This window comes from Prionailurus bengalensis, chromosome B2 (assembly GCF_016509475.1).
Source record: "Prionailurus bengalensis isolate Pbe53 chromosome B2, Fcat_Pben_1.1_paternal_pri, whole genome shotgun sequence".
Taxonomy (NCBI): Eukaryota; Metazoa; Chordata; class Mammalia; order Carnivora; family Felidae; genus Prionailurus; species Prionailurus bengalensis.
Genome location: NC_057349.1, coordinates 67013333 through 67038164, shown reverse-complemented (window position 1 = coordinate 67038164; position 24832 = coordinate 67013333). Strand labels below are relative to the sequence as shown.

General features: G+C 36.7%; 1 long non-coding RNA gene across 1 annotated transcript; it reads right to left on the bottom strand.

The window, feature by feature from the left end:
• Positions 1-200: 200 nt before the first annotated feature.
• LOC122489699 lies at positions 201-9107 on the bottom strand. The gene is made up of 2 exons (XR_006298973.1): positions 8878-9107; positions 201-698 (listed from the first exon to the last, which is right to left on the bottom strand). It is a non-coding gene; the product is annotated as an uncharacterized LOC122489699 (long non-coding RNA).
• Positions 9108-24832: the final 15725 nt, after the last annotated feature.

The window sequence follows — 24832 nt, the reverse complement described above, 5'->3', positions numbered from 1 at the left end:
CTAGAAATAAATAGCAAACTTCAATTATTTTTCAGTAAAGAAATTGCTCAGTAACATTCTGGCTATCTCAAAAGAAAAAAAAAAAGAAAGAAATGTAGGTTTGTAATGGCCTAAATAGCAGACTTCTCTGAGTGCTGGTAACTGAAGAACATACAGCTGTGAACTTTATACCGTAATTTAAAACAGACTGGAGGATACTATAACTTTCCATAGATAGTCATTTAATTATTTCCAAGGAAATACCATTCTTCTTAAATTTCAAATGCTTAAAATTTTGTAATACAGCATAGTTTTGCAATAAAATGTTCAGAGAAAAGTAATTTCAAAATTTTTTGCCGTCTGGAGAAAAAAGAACAGGACATTTTTAAAGAGCTGAGTTGTAATGGTTACACTTCTTTTGATTACAAGTGAATGAAAATCCAAACCAAACTGGTTTGTACCAAAATAGAATTTATTGCCTCACCTAACCCAGAAGTTCAGGAATAAATCTAGCTTCGGTCAGAGCTTGACCAGACTCAAATGATATCATCAGGACATGGTTTTTCTCTGTGACTCTTGGCTCTGCCTTCTGCTTGTTGTAGAAAATTATTGTTCAAATCACAGACAAGGTTGACCTCATGGTTGCAAGCTGGCTGCCACGGCTCCAGGAGCTCACACTTCCAGGTTCCATCATGTAGGGCAGTCTGCTTCTCTGAGAGCTGAAATAAAACACCTGGAGTGAAATCTCAGCAGCTAGGATTGACCACCATGCATCACTGTGACCAGAGAAAAAGGTATACCCACCCATGGGTCTGGTCTTAGATCAAATACACCATTTTCGAACTGGGGAAGAGTTAGTTTTACCCAAAGCAAAGGATGTAACAATAGCAGAGAAGTGGCTCCCCCAGAGCAAAATGGAGGAATCGTGATTGCTTTTGGTTTAATGCTCTCTCTGGGTAAGTTTTAAGCGACACGAAAGTAAGGACCTTACTGAGTTTGCTCACCATTTTATCAGTTACGTACCATTTTATCATTTATTTAGCACACAGTACTGTGTCTGATATAGCAGAAGTGCAGTAAGTATTTACTAATTAGATGAAGATAATAATGGTATGTTCTCATTTCCACTGGGATGGATAAAGATGGGCTATGGTGAGGACTCCATTAGTCTGAAACATTTTACATTCTTCCATCCAGGTACTAACCAGGCCCGACGCTGCTTAGCTCCTGAGATCAGAGGAGATGGGGCTCTGAATGAGTGGTATGGCCATAGACATGAGCATTCTACATTCTTGATGACCCCTCCTTCTTGGGACTCATCCTTCTTTGGTTTTGATGATTCTACCCCATCCTGACTCTGCTTCTGAGAATTTTGCTCCCCTTAGCATCCCCACTTGTAGTTCCCCCCTTGCCATTCCCACGGCCACTGTGGGGGTCTTGATCTTTATCTGTCACTTGTAAAAGGTATAGCCTCCTAATTAGTTTCTCTGCCTCTGTTTCCTCTCCTCTCTTCATCCCATTGCTTTCAGAATAGTTTGCTTAAATTTGATTAAAAAGTAGTTTGAATCTTGTCACTTAACAGTACTCATTTCCTGTTGTCCCAGGTGAAGTTCAAAGTCCTTAGTACTCAAGTAACATCCCTAACCTATTACTGTATTTATTTTCCTTCCCTCTTTGTTCTCAAAAACACTATAACTGCCTTAAGAGGAAGGCTTATGCCTGATTTATTGTCTTATTTGTTACTTATTTTCTCGAACCTATACTGATGGTTTTGTGCATGATAAACACTCAATAACTAAAAGTTAATAAACAAACAAAATAAAAAACATGCACCACATTGAATGTACAATGTTATTTCAGGAATTTCATCTTTTGGGGATAATAAAGACCAAAGATATATCCGGTGAGTATAAGGTTCTTTTTTCCATAGTCCATTGTAGTTGGCTGTGGAGAAACCTTCTACTTCTACTTCTTGGTAGCTCTCGGAGATACCTCCCTACAACTGGCTTTAATAATGCACAATATTTGTACAAAGGAAAGAGGGGAGTAGGTCCACCTTGATTCTGAAGGTGATTTTTCCCTCACTTAATAGCATCTTATCACACATACAGCACAGATTGTGATCTGATATCTTCTAAAAATATCATTGCTGGGCAATTCACTGAAAAAGTAAAACAGTTTGTCAATAAATATAAAATGCTCAACCTGAATAATTATAATAGAAATTCAAATTCGAAGATAATAATGAATTAGTATTTTTCATTTATCCAATTAGTTAAGATCAAAGTTTGTTGCTGGCCAGTTCGAAAAAGATGTGGAGAAGCAATCATTTTCATAAACCTATGGTAGAATAACAGTGTAGTAGTACCCGCTGGAATTTTAAAAATGTATATTCCTTTGACTCATCTATTTCAATTCTAGTAATTTGTTCCACGTATAGTCTGAAATAATTGCACAAAAATATATGCACGGGGATGTTCATTGCATCATTATTTGTAATAATTAAAAAAAAATAACTGGAAGCAATCCTAATGCCTATCAGCTGGGAACTGGAAATTAATTACTATTTAGTCATGCTTAATATTTAGCATCAAATTTAAAAGAATGAAATGGGGATATACAAGTAAGGGTGGCAGTGTGGGTAAATGTAGAAAGATCTTCTATTAAGTGGAGGGGCGCCTGGGTGGCTCAATTAAGCATCCAATTTCTGCTCAGGTCATGATTTCATGGTTCACGAGTTCTAGCCCCACTTTGGGCTCTGTGCTGACAGCTCAGAGCCTGGAGCCTGCTTCAGGTTCTGTGTCTTTGTCTCTCTCTCAGCCCCTCCTCCTTTCATGCTCTGTCTCCCTCTGCCTCAAAAATAAGTTTAAAAAAAAACATTAAAAAATTAAAAAAAAACCTATTAGGTGGAAAAAAAAGTATGCAAAATAGTACGCAACATATGATGTAGTTTGTTAAAAAAATTTCTTTTGTAGCAACCCTAGAGAATGAGAGATAGGAATGGAGGCAGGTAGGGGGAGAAATCTTTGCATCTTTCTATGTGAATTTTTGCTACACACAGTCATTACTGTTACAATACAAACTATTTTGTTTTAAAAAAGAAATACATATACACACAAATGTAAAAAAATGAGTTCCAGGGTGCCTGGGTGGTTCAGTCAGTTGATTAAGCGTTCGACTTCGGCTCAGGTCATGATCTCGCGGTCTATAAGTTCGAGCCACATGTCGGCCTTTGCGCTGACAGCTCAGAGTCTGGAGCCTGCTTCAGATTCTGTGTCTCCTCTCTCTGTCTCTCCCCCACTCTCTCTTAAAAATAAATAAAATAAAACATTTTTTAAAATGAGTTCCATAGTATTATACACAGTTCATATTTCATATTCTCTTATACATTAATTTGTTCTGCAACTATTTATTGAGTGTTTTTATGGTCCAAACACCATGCAAGCTTCTTATTTCCTTTCTTCAAAGCTGTACATGTCGTTGGTATTCAAAGGTGCTTTTGCACACAGGCCCCTGCCCACATTATGGGTACTTTGCTTTTCCTAATCATGTTAAAATACTATCTTAAATGGCCCCCATATTTATGTAGCTACCTGTCAGGATATTTTCTACTCACATGTACAAAAAGCATGTTAATTCAATTGGCCATTTTCAGCTTTGTGCCCCAGGCTTGCGACTTCCCTTTGGTTTGGATGAAGGGCACTTTGTTTTTCTTGAAACATAAAATAATTGAAAACAGATTTCTGAGCATAGGTTAGCTCCATAACCAGCAGCCTGAGAAAGCAGAGCAGTGCTGCCCTCTGACTGAGACACCGCTGCTGATTGTGCTTTGATGGTATGGGAGGCAATTTCCCATCATGCCCTAATAGCCTAAAAAGAAGAGTCACCTGTTTGCATTGGACTTGGGTCTGAGAGTCAAACTCCACTTTTCTTGGCAGTGTAAAGTCAACTATGCCCTCCTGGGGTCTCATCACACATTCCATTATTCATCAAGGGAACACCAGATAGTGCTGACATTTGTGCTCTAACACGCATTTTATTAGGGTAGATCTGCCAGGACTTTTCAAAAATAATTAACTTTTGGGGCACCTGGGTGGTTCAGTCGGTTGAGCGTCCGACTTCAGCTCAGGTCATGATCTCAGGGCTCATGAGCTCAAGTCCCACATCGGGCTCTGTGCCGATAGCTCAGAGCCTGGAGCCTGTTTCAGATTCTGTGTCTCCCTCTCTCTCTGCCCCTCCCCTGCTCACGCTCTGTCTCTCTCTCTCTCTCTTTCTCAAATAAACATCAAAAAATTTTTAAAAAAATAACTTTTCCCTTTAATAAATACGTCTTCACGATGATGTTCATATAATATTGACTGAAAGAGGGATGTAGGCTTTATTCCTTAAAAGACCAGAACACTCAGATTATGAATCAGAATCTAACTTAGTCAAGCAAGAAATTGAAATTTTCCTTACACAGGGTTCAATGTGGTTTTTTTTTTTTTTTTTTTTTTTTTGCCTGAATGGGGAGGATCCATTGGCACTGAGCCCAGGCCATAGTCTAACGATGGCTCTTGTAAACATGCATACAATGTTGCAAGCACTGTGGCCTTCAACATCATCATATTAACACAAAGGAGGCTTAAACAATAATGAACATTTAATGTTTGTACTTGATATGTTACTATCACCAGGTAACCAGAAAGCATCAGAGAACTACCTTATGCCAAGGGCTCAACCAAAAGGTACCTTCGCAAAACTTTCCCCATTTTCTGACTTTAGACATATCCATGGCTCCTATTTCCTTCTATGAGCCATACACGCATGGGGTAGATCAGTGTAGATGGCTAATGTATGTTCCCAGATTTTGAGGACTATCAATGTTGGCAATACATAATCTAATGAAAAACGGTACAATTTGTGCAAAATTTAAGTGCTATGTTGTAGAATTCTGTGTTGGGTCTTCTTCAGACGCTTGATTCACAGATTTTAAAGCCTACTGCTCATTTCCAGCAGCTTTTGCCATTTTTTAGCTAAGAATGCAAGTGGTTTGCCACTTTGCAAGGATATGCCCTGATCCTGCAGAGTGTTTATATTCAAGTTACCTACGAGGGTATCATTTCAAATACTTTCTCCTGTTCCCCCATAAATACACTTTAATTTTTGTTATGGCATGTGTACTAATTTTGTGCTCAGAAAATATTGCTTACCAACAAAGGAATTATTGAAAATCTTAGCTTCTTTTATTTCTCAGAATAACCTGTTAATTATATAATGCTTAAAATTGAGTGACATCTGTAGAAACACCAGGTTTATGGCATAGCTCTACTCCTATACCTTTGAGCAGCTAGAATTTTTTTTCTGTCCTTTTTGCATAACACATACCCAAAGTGTCTGCTTGTAACAGCTGATTCAACTCCCCTCCCCCAAATCTTAAAGGTCTACGTTACTAAGTCCAAAAATAGGGTGAACCAATATTTTGTATAAAAAGAATGTTCTTTGTTTGCACTGGGTCAATATTTCATCAGTCGGTGAAATATTAAGCAGTTCTAAATATATCATCGTATTCCTCTTGAACTACTGGAATTTCCACTTGCAGAAAATAGAAAATAGGACATATGCATGAAATAAATACGTTCAAATGCAACTTCCACAGTGATGTGAAGAAAAATAATTGAAAGTAAGTTGTATTCATTGGTAGTTTGCTTCTTTGGTTGTGAAGCATGTTAGTCTAAATAAAAGTATCCAAAAATGTGAAGGAATAAGATTACTGACGCCAACTATTACAGGATATATAAATACTTGAGTAAATCCTTATGAGAAGGAAAAATGCTTTCAAATTCTCAGCTTTTCAGAACAGAAAGAGCGTTGATTCTGGCATTGAGTGTAAACCACCTACGTATCATTTTTCATGAGCTACCAAGAGATGAAGCCAAGGGCAAAAATGTACACCGAAATTCCCTGTTGAGAAGATGGAAAAAAAGAGAAGAAACCCCAAAATAATGGAAATATTGTCTGCATATTTAATAATTCTTGACTATGCCAACCGAGAAGTGAGAATTATAAATACTTGGTCATATTCGCTTCTTGTATTTCATTTGTTGTCTATTTTGAAAAACACTAGGCAGCCTGGCCTACATTTCATCCATGTGATTGACAGTGTGGATTTGCCCAAGTTGAGCTCCAGTGAAATTAAGTTGTTGTTGTCGTTGTTGTTATTGTTGTTTTTATCTGCAGATTTTATTCCTCTGAACCGTATCATTAGAGAAAACAGGAAAAGGTTAATGCCAAATCTCACCATTTTTGTTCGTGAATATATATCTCTTTTAATTCCAAGTCTATATTCTAACTAGAAAATAATATAATGTTGTTACTATGTTAGTACAAATGGCGAAGTTAGATTTTTTTTTAATGTTTATTTTTGAGACAGAGAGAGACAGAGTGTGAGCAGAGGAGGGGCAGAGAGAGAGAGGGAGACACAGAATCCGAAGCAGGCTCCAGTCTCTGAGCTGTCAGCACAGAGCCTGATGCAGGGCTTGAACCCATGTACTGTGAGATCATGACCTGCCTGAAGTTGGACACTTAACAGACTGAGCCACCCAGGAGCCCCCACCCCTTTATTTTCTTTTTTAAGAGAGAGAGAGAGAGAGAGAGAGAGAGAGAGAGAAAGACAGAGTGTGAGCAGAGGAGGGGCAGAGGGAGAGAGAGAATCTTAAGCAGGTACCACACCCAGCATGGAGCTTGAACTCATGACCCTTATCAAGAGCTGTAATCAAGAGTTGTATGCTTAACTGACTGAGCCACTCAGGTGCCCCCAAAATTAGATCTTTTAAATAAAACAAGAGGGGGGCACCTGGGTGGCTCAGTTGGTTAAGTGTCCAACTTCGGCTCAGGTCATGATCTTATGGTGTGTGAGTTCGAGCCCCGCGTCAGGCTCTGTGCTGACTGCTCAGAGCCTGGAGCCTGCTTCAGATTCTGTGTCTCCTTCTCTCTCTGACCCTCCCCCATTCATGCTCTGTTTCTCTGTCTCAAAAATAAATAAACATTAAAAAAAATTAAAAAAAAATAAAACAAGAGGAAGACTTTTTATATTTTTATCCAAATATGTAGTTGATTGAGGGGTTCCTGGGTTGTTCAGTCGGTTCAGTGTCTGACTCTTGATTTTGGCTCAGGTCATGATCTCAGGGTGGGGCTCTGTGCAAAGTGGGGAGCCTGCTTAAGATTCTCTGTTTCTCGCTGCCCCTCTCCCCCACTTGCACTCTTTCTCTCTCTCTAAAAAAACAAACAAAATTATTAAAAAAAAAAAGATGTAGTTGACTGACTCCTGTGAACTACTTGTTTCTCTTTTTTGTTGTTGTTGTTTTTTTAATTTATACATTTTAAGAGAGAGGGATAAAAAGAGAGAGAGAGAGAGAGAGAGAGAGAGAGAGAGAGAGGGAGGAGCAGAGAGAGAATCCCAAGCAGGCTCCGAGCTCCACACCGAGCTGGACTGGGGGCTCGATCTCACAGATTGTGAGATCATGACATGCACCAAAATCAAGAGTGGGATGCTTAACCCACCAAGCCACCCCGGTGCCCCTGACTACTCATTTCTAAGAAATACTGATCTCATTCCTTGTAGAACATTTTATAAGTACATCAATCTAACCAAATCTTTAGGTAGCATTTATTCAGGTGTCATATGTAGTTTATAGACACTGCCTTTGCAAGAAGTTCTCATCAATTTCCAGAAGAGTGTTTTATTACATAGGCATGCAATACTAAGAAAACTATGTTAAATCCATCCTATGCAGTTATTATTCAGTAACTGTGCTTATGCAGTTATTGAAAGTTTGTTTAAAAATAATTTTTAATATTATGAAGTAATGCTTTTTGCAAGAAATGATGCTTTTGTCAAACAAAAAGAAATATAAATCATTTTAAATGTAGTATTAACTTATGTACAAAATGTATGAAAAATAAAGACAGAAAGGAAATATTTCACAATATGAATATTGGTTGCTATGCCTGTGGAACTATGACGATTTCTTTTTTTCTTTTCATCCACACATCCTCAAACTTTCTCCTCTTCCTCTCTTTTTTAGTGAGGAGTTTCTTAGTGAGGTAGAGAATAATCCCTTTGTGACCTAATCCTGACCTCCCTCCTCAGCCTCATCCTTCTCTCCCCATATTTTGCTGTATACTATAGAATGTATACATTATGCAATCTCAATCTTTAAGGGTTTGCTCAGGCTAATATGTCCTGAATAAAGTTTATTCTTAGTGTAACTTATAACTATGGTAGCTCTTCCTTCCTGGAGCATTCTTATCGGGACTAAGTCAACTAAGTATCTCTCCCATAACTCCAGGTGCTTCTCAGTTAGCCTGTATTATATAATACTGAGTTAATTTACTTAGAAATTTGTTTCCTCCACTAGATTACAAGCTTTTGGAAACAGAGGTTGTGAGTAATTCATAATTCATTCACACTGATGCTTAGCATGGATCTGAGGTAGAGCAGGCACGCAATAAATGTCTGAGGAATCAACTTATAGTCACCTAAAATTAACTGTAGACTCAATGTCTTGCTTCAGAACAATAATGCTCAAGTATATTAGGAAAAGGCAAATAGATGTTGAATACTGCAACTGGCCAGCGTTGTCACTTACTTGGTATGATTACTAATATTTCAAGAAACTAGTTAAACTTTTGATGTTTTGCCTCTCATTCTATTCTAGAGAACTCGTATACTAAAGTTCCTTAGATGTATGAGGGCAAAGGAGACATGTTCTTCTTTAAAGCTGCATAATAAAAAAGTAGGCAACAATACTATTTCACAAATTAGGTGGGCACAAGGTCAAACATTGTCTCAGTTCTACATAGTTTTTGTGGCTTGGAAACTTCTGTTAGAGGCATCGTATTTTTCCTAACACTTACCTAAAAGGACATACCTAAGGTTTGGAAATCAGTAGAGAACATCCATTCCTGAGAAATTTCCAATTCTTTGTGGTTCTGGTCAAGATGGTCAAAAGCACTGTGCCGTGTATCCTCTTGGTCTGGTCCCAGGCTGAGCAGAAGAAGATCCCTGAGATCCAGGTTCAGATACTGATTAACCACAGCCTCTGGGAAAAGCAAATAAATGCCTGGGTTTCAGTTTCCATCTCTGTGACGTGTCAACATCAATTCTGCTCAGCGGAGAAGAGGTTGTCTATCCCACAGAGTGAGGCCAGACTGCCACTTTCACCATCCATTTCAGTCTCAACACCTCCCTGGCAGAAACACCGACCAGAAAAGCTCTACCTTTTAGCATGGATTATTAGTTCTTTAAGATCCTTGTCAGAAATTAAGCCTATCATTTCCGTTTTTTTTAAGCATGAGCAATATTCGCGGGACGGGTTCTGCTTCTGTTTTATCTAGCCTCTGCTGACCATCTATACTCTGAAAGTTACCAAGACCTGTAACTTCACTTCTTTCATCTTTTCAGGAGCAATTTTTATAGCTTTTTTTCCCCTTTCCTCGTAAGCCAAATATTAGATGCCTGTTGCTCACACATATTATTTAAATAAAGACACAAATTGCATTTAATATTACCAATTGGAAAAGTGTCTTTGAAAGGTAGTGAAAGCATTTGGATAGTTCTCAAAGAATTAGGTTAAATGTAATAATTTTTTCTTGGCCCCAAACTGTATTATTTCATGATCAAACATTATTTGTCAGAAATAAGAATCTAATACAAATATTTTAAATGCATTTCACTCGCTGCAATATTATTTAGGATTACGAGAACAAGATGAGTGTATTTTGCACTCATTTTTTATTTTATATTTTTATATTTTATACGTTAAAGTAAGCTAAATTTTAGAGGCATGTGATATTATAAGAAAAATGTTGCCATGATTATCTGTGTGAGGAAAATATTAAAATGGAAAATATCAGTTATGATAAGTCTTGCATATTTTATGGAGATAAATATGAAAAATAAAGGAATTTATCCTAAATAATATAATCCACTCCCTTGGATCAACTATCACTGTCATATGCTGAGTACTTTCAGTCAGTACATAGTCATAACCAGCTATACTGGTCAGACTTTGCCATTTGGAGAACATATCACCTATCCAACAATTCCTGATTAGACAAATTCTTAGAAACTTTAGAAGAGAACTATGGTAAAATAAAGCTGGTAGCCAAATGTATTTAAAATTATGTAACTTGGGGCGCCTGAGTGGCTTAATCGGTTAAGCATCCGACTTTGACTCAGGTCATGATCTTCCAGTTCATGAGTTTAAGCCCCACGTCGGGCTCTGTGCTGACAGCTCAGGGCTTGGATTCTGCTTCGGATTCTGTGTCTCCCTCTCCCTCTGTTCCTCCCCCACTCACACTCTGTCTCACTGTCTCTCTATCAAAAACAAATAAAGAATAAAAAAAATTTAATAAAAAATAATAAAAAATAAATAAAATTATGTAACTTAACTCCTGATGATTTTAGAAAATTAAGAAGCCAAAATGTCTTATGAAAATATATTATGGAGTCAACCTATCCAAAATAGTAGCATGGAAAAGCTACTTAGAAGAATGCAGTTTTTGTCCTTAAAATTGAAACACCCTAACTGTAGATGTATGAAATGTATCATGATATGAGGCTCAAAAAAACTCAGATCATTCACAGTGGGGGGTGGGGGTCTGGCTTGCTAGGGGCCAATCTTTTCTCCTTATTTAGAAAAATGAGTTATGGAGTTTTTGTAAGGTTGGGTTGTGTGCAGTTGCTGGAGGGAAAATTCAAGAACTAGAAGGATAGAAAAGGAGATGACATCACATGGTCTGCATTACATAGTGAATAGATGGGTGGGAAAAATCAGAAAAGACATTATATGGCCCTTTCGATCAGGAGTCAGCAACCTTCCCTGTACAGGGTCAGACAGTAAATATCTTTGGTTTTATGGACCATTACAGTTTCTGTTGTAACCACTCAACTCTGTTATGTAGCATAGACAATGTGCAAATCAATAAGCATGACTTTATTCTAATATAACTTTATTTATGGGCACTGAAATTTTATTTTTGTGTGCCATGAATTATTCTTCTCTTGACTTGCTTTCAACTATTTAAAAACATAAAATCATCGTCAGTTGGTGGACCATGCAAAAACAGGCCATAAGCCAGTTTTGGCCTGCAGGCCGTGGTTGCCTTAGATGAATGGATGGTTTTTTTGCCTGGATGGAAAAAGAAGACTTGGAACCAGAGTTGTTGCCTGGGGAGCATCCACATGCCACATCTCAATGCTTGTGGTGAACACAACCAGGGCAGATCACACCCAGTTTTGTTTTGACCAGCACTCAAGGACACTGTGGGTACAGGATAGTGGCAAGCAGCGAAAAAACAACTCTTTTGAACTATAAAGACTGGTTTGGTTTGTAGCTCTTCATAGTCAATGTGTGTCTTCTCCAAAAGCCTGGAAACTTAGGGAAAGAAAGGGTTCTGTCAATCACATTCCCTGCTCTAGCTAGTGTTCATCCCCATGCCTGGCACATAGCAACAATCCTTACATATTAGATGAACTGAACTGAATAGAGATTTCAAAGGGACCCTAGGAGGGTCCAGTCTATTCCAAATGAATCAATTCTGTTGCCTTATGATAAGGATTCTGATGTGGAAAGAAAAAAAAAATAATATAAAGTAAGAGCTACGGCAGAAACTTCTACTTACTTATTTCACTAGCGAAAATGTCACCTGACAGCTTTGAGTGACTTTGACAGCTAAGAAGGCAATAATACGTTATGTAAATGCAGCTCTACGTATTTTTAACAGAACTTCATACAGTTGCTGAGTCTATATAAAGTTTTCTGCAAACTTTAGCTGATATATAAAGAACACCACCAGAACGAGGCCTAATGAAATGTGTCTGCTTCAGCTGGAGCACAGAAGCTCAGCCCGTTCTCTGCCCCTGAATCAAATCAGGAGCAGATGGTAATTGGGACCAGATGAAATTTCAAAGGGGAAAGATGCAGGACATTCCAAAGTGCACACTAAACTTTTTTCCACAAAGACTAATGTTAATAATACAGACATCGTATTCACTGAACTTACACACACTGCAACTGAATTACCTCGAAAGTGAAGCAATTCATTTTTACAGATTGACATCATTAAGTATTTGGGGAAAAATTAATAGCAATCGGTAACTTCATAGGTCTTTTTTTGTTGTGTTTTCACATGTTTCATTTTACAAAACCACTCCTTGTAAAAGGAATAGTCCTTTTATATTTTGCTTTTCTTTACTCACAGCAATTCTTCAGTTTCAGGAAAAATGGACTAAGCCAGCAAAACAAAACAAAACAAACAAACAAAAAACTTTCTGAAAAGTATAAACAGTAAAGCCGACTTAAAAATTTCTGTCATATATTCTATTTTTCCTGCTATATAATCCCAATACATTCTTTAAACAAATAAAAACTCGGATTTTTAAGTGATAATGCTCTCAACTTTAGTACAATCCTGAAACAGACTTTTTGAACTTCAGAACAGCAGTGTTTGACAGCTATTTATCAGATGACAGCAGCCAGATGGAAAGGTATTCTTCCCTATTTATCCCCTATGGTGCCCGTGCATATTACTCTAGTGGTGGCTCTCACCACCAGCCATCAGCCATGCCAAGGAGATCATGTCTGCTGCAGATTAATCACATTGAGTGGAAATCACTGAAGATTACTACTTGGGATGTTAGACTAGCAGGAAAAGCAAGTCCTGAGTGTGAAATAGTCCTTGTAATGATGTAGGGGACAGGTTAGTTAGATAAAAGAGAATGCCAGGGTCACTGTCCTCCTCAAGAATCTTTGGGTGCTACAGTTAATACAGTGACCCAGCCAACTGGATTACCTATTTCTCAGGACACACACCTTCTGCTTTCTTGTCTTTGGGCTTTTGTTCATGTCATCCTATTGTCTATTCCCTGAAACTGATGACTCCTTATCTTCAGGACCTCAGAACCCAAGTCTGTGGTATGTCTCTCTTCCACAGTAGTCCAACAGAAGTTATCGTTTTAACACAGAGGTTACAAACTTAGCTGCATACAGAGGCCAAGATCATGATGAATGAGATAGGCTGGATGTAACAAGGTGCCCCCTTACATGGAGCCTCACTGTTGCACAAATGTGTTTCATCTAAATAGAGGTGATTCCTTTCTGACCCACTCGTGTGTGCCACATGGGAATGTGGGCCCAATGTTGCCATGAGTTCTGATTTTTAAAAGAATTTTGTGATGTCAGTGTGAAAATTTCTAATTTGTAAGTGTTGGCCCTTATAAATATAAATTATCAAATATGTGTATTGTACATTATTGGCCTGAGAGCAATCAGATTGGAATCTCTTCTTAACCAATCATTTGATAAATTCATTTATATGTGGTACTTAAAGTGTTTTACATTCACTATATGAGCATCATAGGTTTTACTTAAATGGGCCATGATTTTATAACACTTACTTTTTCTTCCTTATACAAATAGAACACAGATTCCTTTATATTGAGACTATATGATGTACATTTTACTTCATGTACATTTTACATGTACATTATGTTGAGACTATATCATGTAATTTATACATACAAGTGTTTAATAAGTGGTAATTTGGTTGATAAGCTAATTAAAATTTTAAAAGAAAGTGAAAATTAAGTTATCATAGTAAGGTATAAAGGGGTAAAATCAAAATGGAATAATAGAAAATTTTCAATAAAAATATGTCTTAAGAAATATTATTTAGCTACAAAAAAAGAATGAAATCTTTCCATTTTCAACAACATGGATAGAGCTACAGAGTATACTGCTAAGCAGTCAGAGAAAGATAAATATCATATGATCTTATATGTAGAATTTAAGAAACAAAACAAAAGAACAAAGGAAAAAAAAAGAGACAAACCAAGAAACGGACTCTCAACTATAAAGAAAAAACTAATGATTACCAGAGAGGAGGTAGGTGGAGGGATGGGAGAAATAAGGGGCAAGGAAATAGGGATTAAAGAGTATGCTTATTATGACGAAAAAAATTAAATAGAGCACCTGAGGGCTCAGTCAGTTGAACATCTGACTCTCGATTTCGGTTCAGGTCGTGATCCCAGGGTCAAGGGATCTAGCACCATGTCAGGCTCCGTACTGAGCGTGGAGCCTGCTTGAAGTTCTCTCTCTCTTTCTCTCTGTCTCTCTCTCTCTCTGCCCCTTCCCCACTTGTGCTTTTTTTCCCTCTCTCTCTCAAATAAATAAATAATAAAATGGGAAAAATAAAGATACAAATACTCATAAGGTTGACATTAATGATATAACATGCATTGTAGGCTATTTAAAATATTATAATTGTTCATAAAACTTCAGAGATTTTAATTATTAATACAGATTTTATTTATGTCTACATTAATGAAACTACAGTAGATTAATATGACATACAGATGAAAGAGACACCGGAGGCCCATGGAAGTCAGAGTTGAGAATGTGAATGAATTTCTTACCTAGTTAAGAATACCTCAGGAACTTGGACAAAATGGGAAGAGTAAAGGCATGGAAAAGAGAAGGCCTAACCATCTGCTATGCACTTATTTCAATGGAGCAAATCTAGAAAAATTATTAAAGTAACCATTGCTTGATAAGCACCATGTTTACCACAAATGATTTGTCTATAAAGCTTGAACAATTATCATCTTACTAAATATCATCTGCTTAACTCTTTAGGAGCTAATTACTCACAGAACTTTGCTTTTAGCAAGATAATGCAAAAAGAGTAAAATACCCTACAAATGCATTCAGATACTTTAATTGACTCCATATTGTCAGAATCTAGAAATCTGATTATTTTTAAGTAATGAAAGTTAAAAGAATTCTTACTAAAAGGTTTAGCCATGGTCATGGTTCCCAAAAGTTTTCTTACACAATTGCACATTTCTTCAAAAATAAACAAACAAGCGGCACCTGGGTGGCTCAGTTGGTTAAGCAGACGACTCTTAGTTTTGGCTCAGGTCATGATCTTGCAGCTCCTGAGTTCCTGAGTAGGGTTCTGCGCTGACAGCACTCTCTGCCCCTCCCCCAATCATGTGCACATGTACGCTTTCTCCCTCTCTCTCTTTCTCTAAAAATAAATAAATAAATTTAAAAACAAACAAACAAAAAGTAGTTCTGGCTTTTTGAGCGAGCACACAATATTGGGTAAAATAACTTTTTCTGTCACTATTAAATAGTCTGTTCTTCTTAGGCTTAATAATAAACAAAGTATTAATCAGAAAAAAATATATATATCCTAAGAGAAACACTAGCCCAAAAGAAGCATTTGCTACAAGGCTCAGATGAGATGTGGGATCTGAAAAATCTTTGTAAATTGCAGAGAACTATATAGATGTTAACTGTGTTATTGTGCAAAAAATACACAGAAACCTTTGTACTTCTATAACAACATAAACAATGACAATTTTATTTGCTCACCCATTAATGGTTGATACTTGTGTCTACTTCGGATGTATTGTTGGTAGTTTGACACAAAAAAGAAATATCTGAATAAAGTCATTTTCAATTCTTCAGGATTTCTTTCCTCTGTATCAATTTCCTTTCAAAACAAGCCTGTGTTTTGGATTTCAGGAAGCCCATAAGTTTGAGCAGGACAAAGAGAAATAATGTGAGAAGAAATAAACTAGGAAATTCCAAGGCAGAGCTTTTTACTTCTCTTTGTTTACTCTGGTAGCATAGCTCCCTTGAGACAGAAGTTTTTAAATGAAATCTGTTTCCAGATGAATAACTTCTTAAGAAAAAGAAATAATTAAAGTTGTTTGAATGAAAATCAAAGTTTTATACTATTACAACGATGGGAAAGATATAGAAATGCTCCTTTTCTTTATATCTTATAAGGTTTTATATACACTCATTTGAAAAAGAAAACAGTGAAAATAAAATGTTATTATGTTTATATCAAAAAGCAACAATTCTTTCTGACCTCCTTGAGATGGTCAAAGAGGGATGTCAAAGAGGGAGTTCTGTTTGCGGTGAAAGGTAGGTCATTTATAAAATCACTTTCCAGTACATGTTACAATTTAGAGGACATCATTATGCTCTAATTGTTTCCCTTTCTCCCCAACAAGGGGCCTTTTTATGTCTGAAAGAGTTACATTTGGAGTGACCTGAGGTTAACTCAAGCCTCTCTTTTCACATTTCTACTTGGGTTCCAAATGATGGGCTTGCCTCTGTCCTTGGCATCCAAGCAAGCCAAATCCTGACTGCCAAGTCTAAGTGAGAAATGGTGAGCAGATTAAAAGGAAAGTGGCATGAAACCCTCCCATCAGGAACCAAGAGTAGAGTGAACGGTGAAAGAAAGTGTCACTGGGAGCAGGTCTGGTTGGCCAAGAAGGGACTGAGAGACTCAGGGTCTCTTTGCTCTGTGGTCAGTCATGGGCCTTCCTCTGTGAGTCTCTCTCTCTCTCTTGCATTTTTCAGTTGATTTGAGATGTGAAAAATATTTATGAAAACCAATGGTGTTTGGGGTCAATATTTTGCTTTCGATTCACAAGCTTATTCAACTGTCTGGGTTACTTGCAGTTTGTGTGTGAAAGAAAGAGGTTAAGAAAAGAAAAATTTTAATTCAAGAATACATTTGAGAAGGAAGGAACTTTTCAGTTACAGATTCTTCCGACGAAGCCTAGCGTAATTGAAGACCATTTTTGAAGTTTATTAGCTTGCTGGTGACATTGATGAGATGCCAGTATCCAAGGAATATATTTGTTGTAACTTTTGGAATGTGAGGAATTTGGGTCAACTATACTTTCTATAACTAATCATCTTTCCTGGAAGCTTCCACTCTGGTCCTCCGGCTCTCACCTTAGCTGCCTTCAGCATCTTGCACTGGGAGCCCATGGAAACTTCTAAAGGCCAGAAAAAAAGTGAGCAAGGGATGGGCACATGTGGAGTATTCTAGACAGAAGCAGCTAACAGAATAAGAGGATTTTTAACAACCCCAGTGATACCTCTTTTCAAATCATCCCAAATGTTAATCTTTATATAAAACAAATATAAAGCTTTGACCCTGTTTTCTTACTGGAAAGTCATCAACTGACAGCATAACAGAGTCCAAAATGGAACCTCTAGGTTCTGCTTTAATACATTTTTATGTTAAATAAATTTTCATTGTATTGACCAACTATTTATAAATTAAATAAGCTTTTTGAGCCTAAATATACTCATTAGTAAAATAGGATGAAGGGAAAGTTGGCATATTTCCCATCTATATGATGCCTTCTGAATTCTTTGTGTCAAAATAGCTTCACTAAGCAATTTAGGATACTAAATTGGCCTAAACAAATGAGGCCAGCTCTAATATTATTCAGACAAAATATACATCCTAAGGCCAGAAAAAATCATGGTCATAATGATTTTTATTTATTTATTTTATTTATTTAATTTTTTTTAATATATGAAATTTATTGTCAAATTGGTTTCCATACAACACCCAGTGCTCATCCCAAAAGATGCCCTCCTTCAATGACCATCACCTCCCCTCCCCTCCCTCCCACCCCCCATCAACCCTCAGTTTGTTCTCAGTTTTTAAGAGTCTCTTATGCTTTGGCTGTCTCCCACTCTAACCTCATTTTTTTTTTCCTTCCTCTCCCCCATGAGTTTCTGTTAAGTTTCTCAGGATCCACATAAGAGTGAACACATATGGTATCTGTCTTTCTCTGTATGGCTTATTTCACTTAGCATCACACTCTCCAGTTCCATCCACGTTGCTACAAAAGGCCATATTTCATTCTTTCTCATTGCCACGTAGTTCTCCATTGTGTATATAAACCACAATTTCTTTATCCACTCATCAGTTGATGGACATTTAGGCTTTTTCCACAATTTGGCTATTGTTGAGAGTGCTGCTATAAACACTGGGGTATAAGTGCCCCTATGCATAATGAAAAAGAGAAGCCCATTTTATTTTTTAAAAATTTTAATGTTTATTTTTAAGAGAGAGAGACACAGCACAAGCAGGGTAGGGACAGAGAGAGAGGGAGACAGGCTCCAGGCTATGAACTGTCAGCACAAAGCCTATAAGGGGCTCGAACTCACAAACCTTGAGATTGTGACATGAGCCAATGTCCAATGCTTAGCTGACTGAGCCACCCAGGGACCCCGAGAAGAAGCTCAGATAAGCTGTTTAGTGCATGATCCTTTGAGGTTCTAAGATTTGAAGCACTAAACACACAAAGTCTCCAACCTATGCTTCTTTTATTCAAATGAACTTAATGGAGTACTTATTGAGACCAACAGAATAAACTTAATTTGCACAAACTATAGGAATCCCCAGAGACTGGAGGGTAGCAACTACTCAATGTACATCCAATGTCTGTTGTTTAATGTGTCTTAGAGACACCCTCTCAGATAGCAGCTTGCAGAACAGCGTCCTGTGAATCATCAGGAGCCATCCGCCCCTCTTTTAACAAACCTGGGTCAGAGTCAAAGTGACCATTTGGAATCGCAGTTTTATTCCATGATCTCACTCTCATATAGCCCTATTTTTACTTAGTTGTTTAGTTCTACTTTTTTTTTTCTTTTATATTTCAAACACCCGACTTTTAAATCAATTTTTAATGTTGAAGGTTTTTAACAAGGGTCATAAATTTAAAGGCCTTCATTGCATGTATACCATATTCATAGGATTTCTCAAGGTCTATTTCTCTTCCATTGTCTTTGTTATCTGCTAGGATTTAGTTGGCCTTCCTAGCTTGTAGATTTCATAGATATAAAGTAAGGAATGCATGCTGGGCTGCCCAGAGCTATAACTTTTCCACGTAGTCAACAGAAATAACTCAAAATACAAACTAAATAATCTCTTTTTAAAAAGTGAAGTATAATTGACACACAGCTTACATTAGTTTCAGGTGTACAACAAAGCGATTCAACGACTCTGTAAGTTATGCTGTGCTCACCACAAGTGGAGCTATTGTCACCATACAATGCTGTTCGAACACATTGACTATATTCCCTGTGCTGTACCTTTCATCCCATGGCTTATGCATTCCGTACCTGGAAGCCTATACCTCACCCTCCCCTTCAACCATTTTGCCCATCTCCCCCACCGCCCTCCTCTCTGGCTGCCACCAGTTGTTCTCTGCATCGAAGGGTCCGTTTCTGCTTTTTTTGGTTGATCAGTTTTTTTAGATTCCACACATAAGTGAAATCATGGTATTTGTCTTTCTCTGTCTGACTTAGCATCATATCCTCTAGATACATCCATGTTGTCAGAAATGGCAAGATCTTATTCGTTTATGTCTGAGTAATATTACACTGCATATATTCTACATATGTATATTATATATACATATATGATATACATACCACATCTTCTTTATCCATTCATCCATCAGTGGATACTTGGGTTGCTTCCACATCTTAGCTATTGTGAATAATGCTGCAACAAACATAGAGGAACATAGATCTTCTCAAATCAGTGTTTTTGTTTTCTTTGGGTAAATACCCAATAATGCAATTACTAGATCATATGGTATTTCTATTTGTAAGTTTTTGAGGAATCTCCATAGTGTTTCCCCCAGTAGCGAAATAAACTAAAATAATCTTTTTTTAGTTTTTTGATGTTAGGAAGTAATTAAGACAAAAAGAATATTTTCTCAAAATAATCTTGATTTCAAAAATTTCTACTGGACAAACACTCTCAATGTGTCATTCAAGCATGAACCTAACAGAGGATTTAGTTAGTTGGAAACCTTGGACTGGTTAAAACTGGTTTTAAAACCTGTTTAAAACCATGTTTGCCAGCTAAGATTCATAAACCTCTAGGGGATACGCAGCCGTCTGTGGGAGGAATGAATACTCAAAATAGTAAGGGAATCAATTTTCAAGTCCTCCCCTTAGGCAGTCTTCCTTAAAACTCACTTGCCCCTGAAATATCTTGGTTGAAAGCATTCAGGCAGGGCTGGCTTTATGGGCGTGTGTGATCCATGCAGGAGCACAGGGCCCTGCCCTGGGTTTAGTGTTCTGCTATGATGACCTTAAAATTCTTAATCATTTTTTAAGAAGGGCCCTGCATTTTTTATTTTGTGGTGGACCCCACAAATTCTGTAGCTCATCTCGCATTCTGTCACCACCCTTGCTCTGTTTTCTGGCCACTCCTTTTCCCAAAGCATTTCTTCCACTTTAGAAAAGCTGTACCTTCACGTACCAGTCTTACTATTACATTGTCCTGGAGAAGGGAGGACGTGGAGGATTTAAGAACCATCTGGCAGCAAATAAAGGGACAATTAGAAATATCGATGAAAGTCTTGGTAGGACCTCCTGTTCTTCTCTGCTTCTATATATCTCCTTAGGATTAAATTTGGTGTTAAAAATTTGGGATCTTGTCATTTGTGTAAATGTTCTGACTGCTAGAGTAATGAGAATTCTTATTCTTGCCCTCACTGATTTCATCCTTCGATTGCCTCCAAAAAATGCAGTGCTCTGGAGGGAGGGTCTCATGTGGGCAAAGCCAAGCAAACAGTAAGAAACGCTGAAGGTGGCAGCACCCAATTCCATCTAGGTCACCAGTCTTAGGCAAGGCTATGAGCCTTTTCCATCCTCCCCACCCCCCCTCCATTGACCTGCCCACACCCAACCTTCTTACCCAGCTGTTCTGGAATTCAAATTCACAATTAAGATACTTGCCTTGAGGTTGAAAACTAACACAATTACTTAAAAGGAAAGATAAAAGTAGACATTTTCAGACAGAAGTTAACTCAAATTTAGTTGATTGGTTGATAACTGGGACTGGTTTGGAAAATTAGATTTTTTTAAATAAACTTTTTTTTTTTAGAATAGTTTTAGATCTACAGAAAACTGGAAGAGAATTCCAATAGACTCCTCATGCGTTTCCTATTATTAATATTTCATATTAACATCTTACATTAATTAGTATGCTACATTTGTTATAATTAAGAACGAATATTGATACATTCTTATTAACTAAAGTCCATATTTTACTTAGATTTCTTTAGTTTATACTCGATGTTCTTTTTCTGTTCCAGGACTTCATCTAGGATATCACATTACATTTAGTCGTAATTTCTCCTTAGGCTTTTTTGACTGTAACAGTTTTTCAGACTTTCCTTACTTTTGATCACCTGGGCAGTATTGTGGAGTACTGGTCGGGTATCTGGTCAAATACCCTGCTATTTGGATTTGTGTGACTTTTTTTTTTTTTCAGTAGACTTTATTTTTTTTTAGAGCAGTTTAATGCTCACAGCAAAACTGACTGTGACCCCCTGCCCCCACACATGCATAGCTTCCCTGACTATCAACACTCCCCCAGGAGAGTGGCACATTTGTCACAATTGATGAACCTACATTGACACGTCATTGTCATTCAAAGTCCATCATTTACATTAGAGTTCACTCTTGATATTGTACGTTCTATGCTTTTGGACAGCAACTAGATATTACAGGGATGTTTCCCATAATTGAATGAAGCATACCTGAAGTTCCAGTGTTTTTTACTGAAAATCAATTATTGAGCAGGTGTTAAATGCCACACATTATTCTAAAAGTTTGAGATACATTAATAATTAGAGGGGGAAAAAGGACCAAGGTTACAGTCCTCACATTCCAGAGAAGACAGACTAAATAAGTACGTTATGCTTTCTATTAGAAAGTGGTAAGTGGTAAAAAAAAAAAAACAAAAAAAAACAAAAAATAAAAGGTAAAGTAGAATAAAGGTGAATTCACAGTACAAATTGAGAGGGAGTTGGAATATTTAATAAGGTTATAGGCCTCACTCAGATGGTATGACATATACAAAAGGTTTCTTTAAAATATTATTTTGGCAAAAATATACTTAAATTAATAACATTTACATTTTCCCAATGATTGCTGAACACATTGTGTTAAATGAGATGTCTCTAAGTGAAGAGGATGGTCCTAATTAATAGTCATTTCTGAAGTCATATTAATGACCTTGGTCATACACTTCCCAGGAGATAAACACCTCTACTGTGTAACAAAACCTTTTGCAGATCAGGTGTTTTCCAATTTTCAAATAAATTTGAAGAAAATCTAATTGAACAGCACCTTGATAAAGTATGGAAGTGTTGAATCACTAAATTGTATATCTGAAATTAACATTACATTTCATGTTAACTATTTGGAATTTAAATAAATAAATAAAGCATTAATATATACATTTTGATGCTATCTTTTGGCATATAGCTCAGAAGTAGGTCAAAGAATTGACTCGCATTGCCATACCAAAATCTATTTCTATCTAGTTGTTGATGTAAACAATGTTCATACATATCTAGCTAGCTAGCTAGCTAGCTACCTGTCATCTATATCTATAAAATCCGTCATCTTCTTATATCTATAAAAACTAAAAAAAAGGACAGAGTTATGTTGAACCTTATTTTATGCTAAAAAAATACTTATTCACAGACACATGAACTAGCTGAAAAAATAGCCTAATTCATCTCATTAAAAATTCACTCTAGATTTTACTATTTATGCTTAATAATTATAAAAACAAATATATTGGTAGCTTTGATTATTTAAAAAAATTTTTAACGTTTATTTATTATTGAGAGACAGAGAGAGACAGAGCATGAGCACGGAAGGGGCAGAGAGAGGAGGAGACAGAATCTGAAGGAGGCTCCATGCTCCAAGCTGTTAGCACAGAGCCTGATGCGGGGTTCGAACTCACAAACCCAGAGAGATCATGACCTGAGCCGAAGTCAGACACTCAACCAACGGAGCCACCCAGGCGCCCCATAATTTTATAATAAGGATAATTGTAGTGTTAAGTTAATCTGAAAACATATATAATGTTTAAGTGTCATGGTCACAGGTAATCAAAAACAATATTTCAGTTTATGTATACGTCTTTGTTATGAAAAGGCAAGAAAGATCATCAATAAAAGGATTATGAAGTTATAAAATCATATTCATTGGGATTAAATTCTGTGGGAGAAAATGGAATGGAATTGTAAACTCAGGGAGTAAAAACAAAAAGATAAAATTTCTAACTGTTAAAGAAGAGTTATTTCATATGTTTTTATAATAGACAATGATGGCCATCAGATGCTCTGTTTTTTATATTCCATTGCATACATCTGGAAGAGTCATAGAACACTATTTTGTGACAATATTTATAGCTGCTGTACATTATACTATCTCTAATTATTTATAGTTATGTTGGAAAATTTTCGATATTAAACATGTGAGAGGGGACAGTTTTTCAAAATTATTTAGGAATAATCTCAGCAAATATTTGCAGACGCCACACCACTGGCTTGGACCTCCTCTATGTTTTCATAAAGACTTTTCCTTCCTTGGGTTCTTTGATGTTGCATCCTCTGTCTTCCAACATCTCTGACCTTTATCTTCCTGTTTGCTTACTTCTCTTCTCCATATAATTCCTAAATCGTGAATACAAGACTCTTTCCTCAGGCTTCTCACACTCTTATTTCACATTCACTGTCAAAATAATCTATTTCCTTTAACTTTCATTCTGACCTCATTGTGGATGGGTCCTAAACATAGATGGAGGGGGCACCAGCCTTTGTCCTGTACCTCAATGCCTCACTGCCAACAGCCTGCTGGTATTGGTATCTCAAACTGAAGGGGCTCTATCTCCTCTCCCTTAAACAAAATCATTTGTTCTGCCTCATGTACTGAAATAGTTTTGCTATTCTATCAGCAACACTGCCTAAAACTTGATGTAATTTCCCTACTCTTCTAAACCTCTCCCATTGTTGATTTTTGTTTTTAAAAAGCTCTGAGTATTTATGTTTGGCAAAAATGTATATGAACAGTAAGAGATGTGGCTTAGTAACTGAATATTACTCCTTTCTTTAATCAATGAAATCTAACTAGGAGGCGGCTTCATAAACAATGAGTGGTTGATATGTTTAGCAATGGTATAAAGCATCTGGATTTAGTACTTTTGTGAAAATGAAATCCCATCTAATTATTCATTCTATGGTAAAATATTGATGAAGTGGAACCCATCTCCCAAGTCTCTCAAGTCCATAGGATTATTTGTTGAAGTTCAAGTTTAAAAGACAGTGATAAATAAAAAAGAAAAGCCTTATTTAAAAAATAACAAATATGTCTTTTAAAGCAATTTCCTATATGTCCTTCACTATGAAGATGTGCAAGGTGTTCATAAAACAACTGTAAAAAAAATTCCAATTATCAATATGTGCACTTGTAATAACCCTACGAAGATAGCAAAGTATATTGTATACTTGTCACTGCTTTGAAATAAAAAAAAATTCCTTGATTAATCCTGTATTTACCAGAAAACAAAATTACTCAAAACACATCTTATCCCTAACCAGTAGAATTAACAAGGCTTTGTTAATTTGTTTCCAAATGTATACAGAATTACCTACTACATACCAAAGTAACTACCACTTATAATTACTCAAAGGGATTACTTTTTTTTTCAAAAATAGAGAGAAAAATCAAGGTTTTTGAAGTTAAGAAGTGTGTATTTTAATCAATAAGGAATACTGAATGAAATGTCCTTCTAAATTAAAACCAAAGAGGGGGCACGTGGGTGGCTCAGTAGGTTAAGCACCCACCTTCCGCTCAGGTCATGATCTCAGAGCCTGGAGCCTGCTTCTGATTCTGTGTCTCCCTCTCTCTCTCTGCCCCTCCTGTGCTTGTTCTCTCTCTCTCTCTCTCTCTCTCTCTCTCTCTCTCTCAAAAATAAACCTTAAAAATTTTTTAAATTAAAACTAAAGGGATATAAGATATATATTGCTAAATTATATGGTCAAAAATCATGGCTGAACTTAGCAAGATTAAACATAGTTCTTATTATTAGACACATACATTCAAACCCCTTACTTTATGGCATCATTTGTGCCATATTTTTTATGGAATAGATAGAATATAGA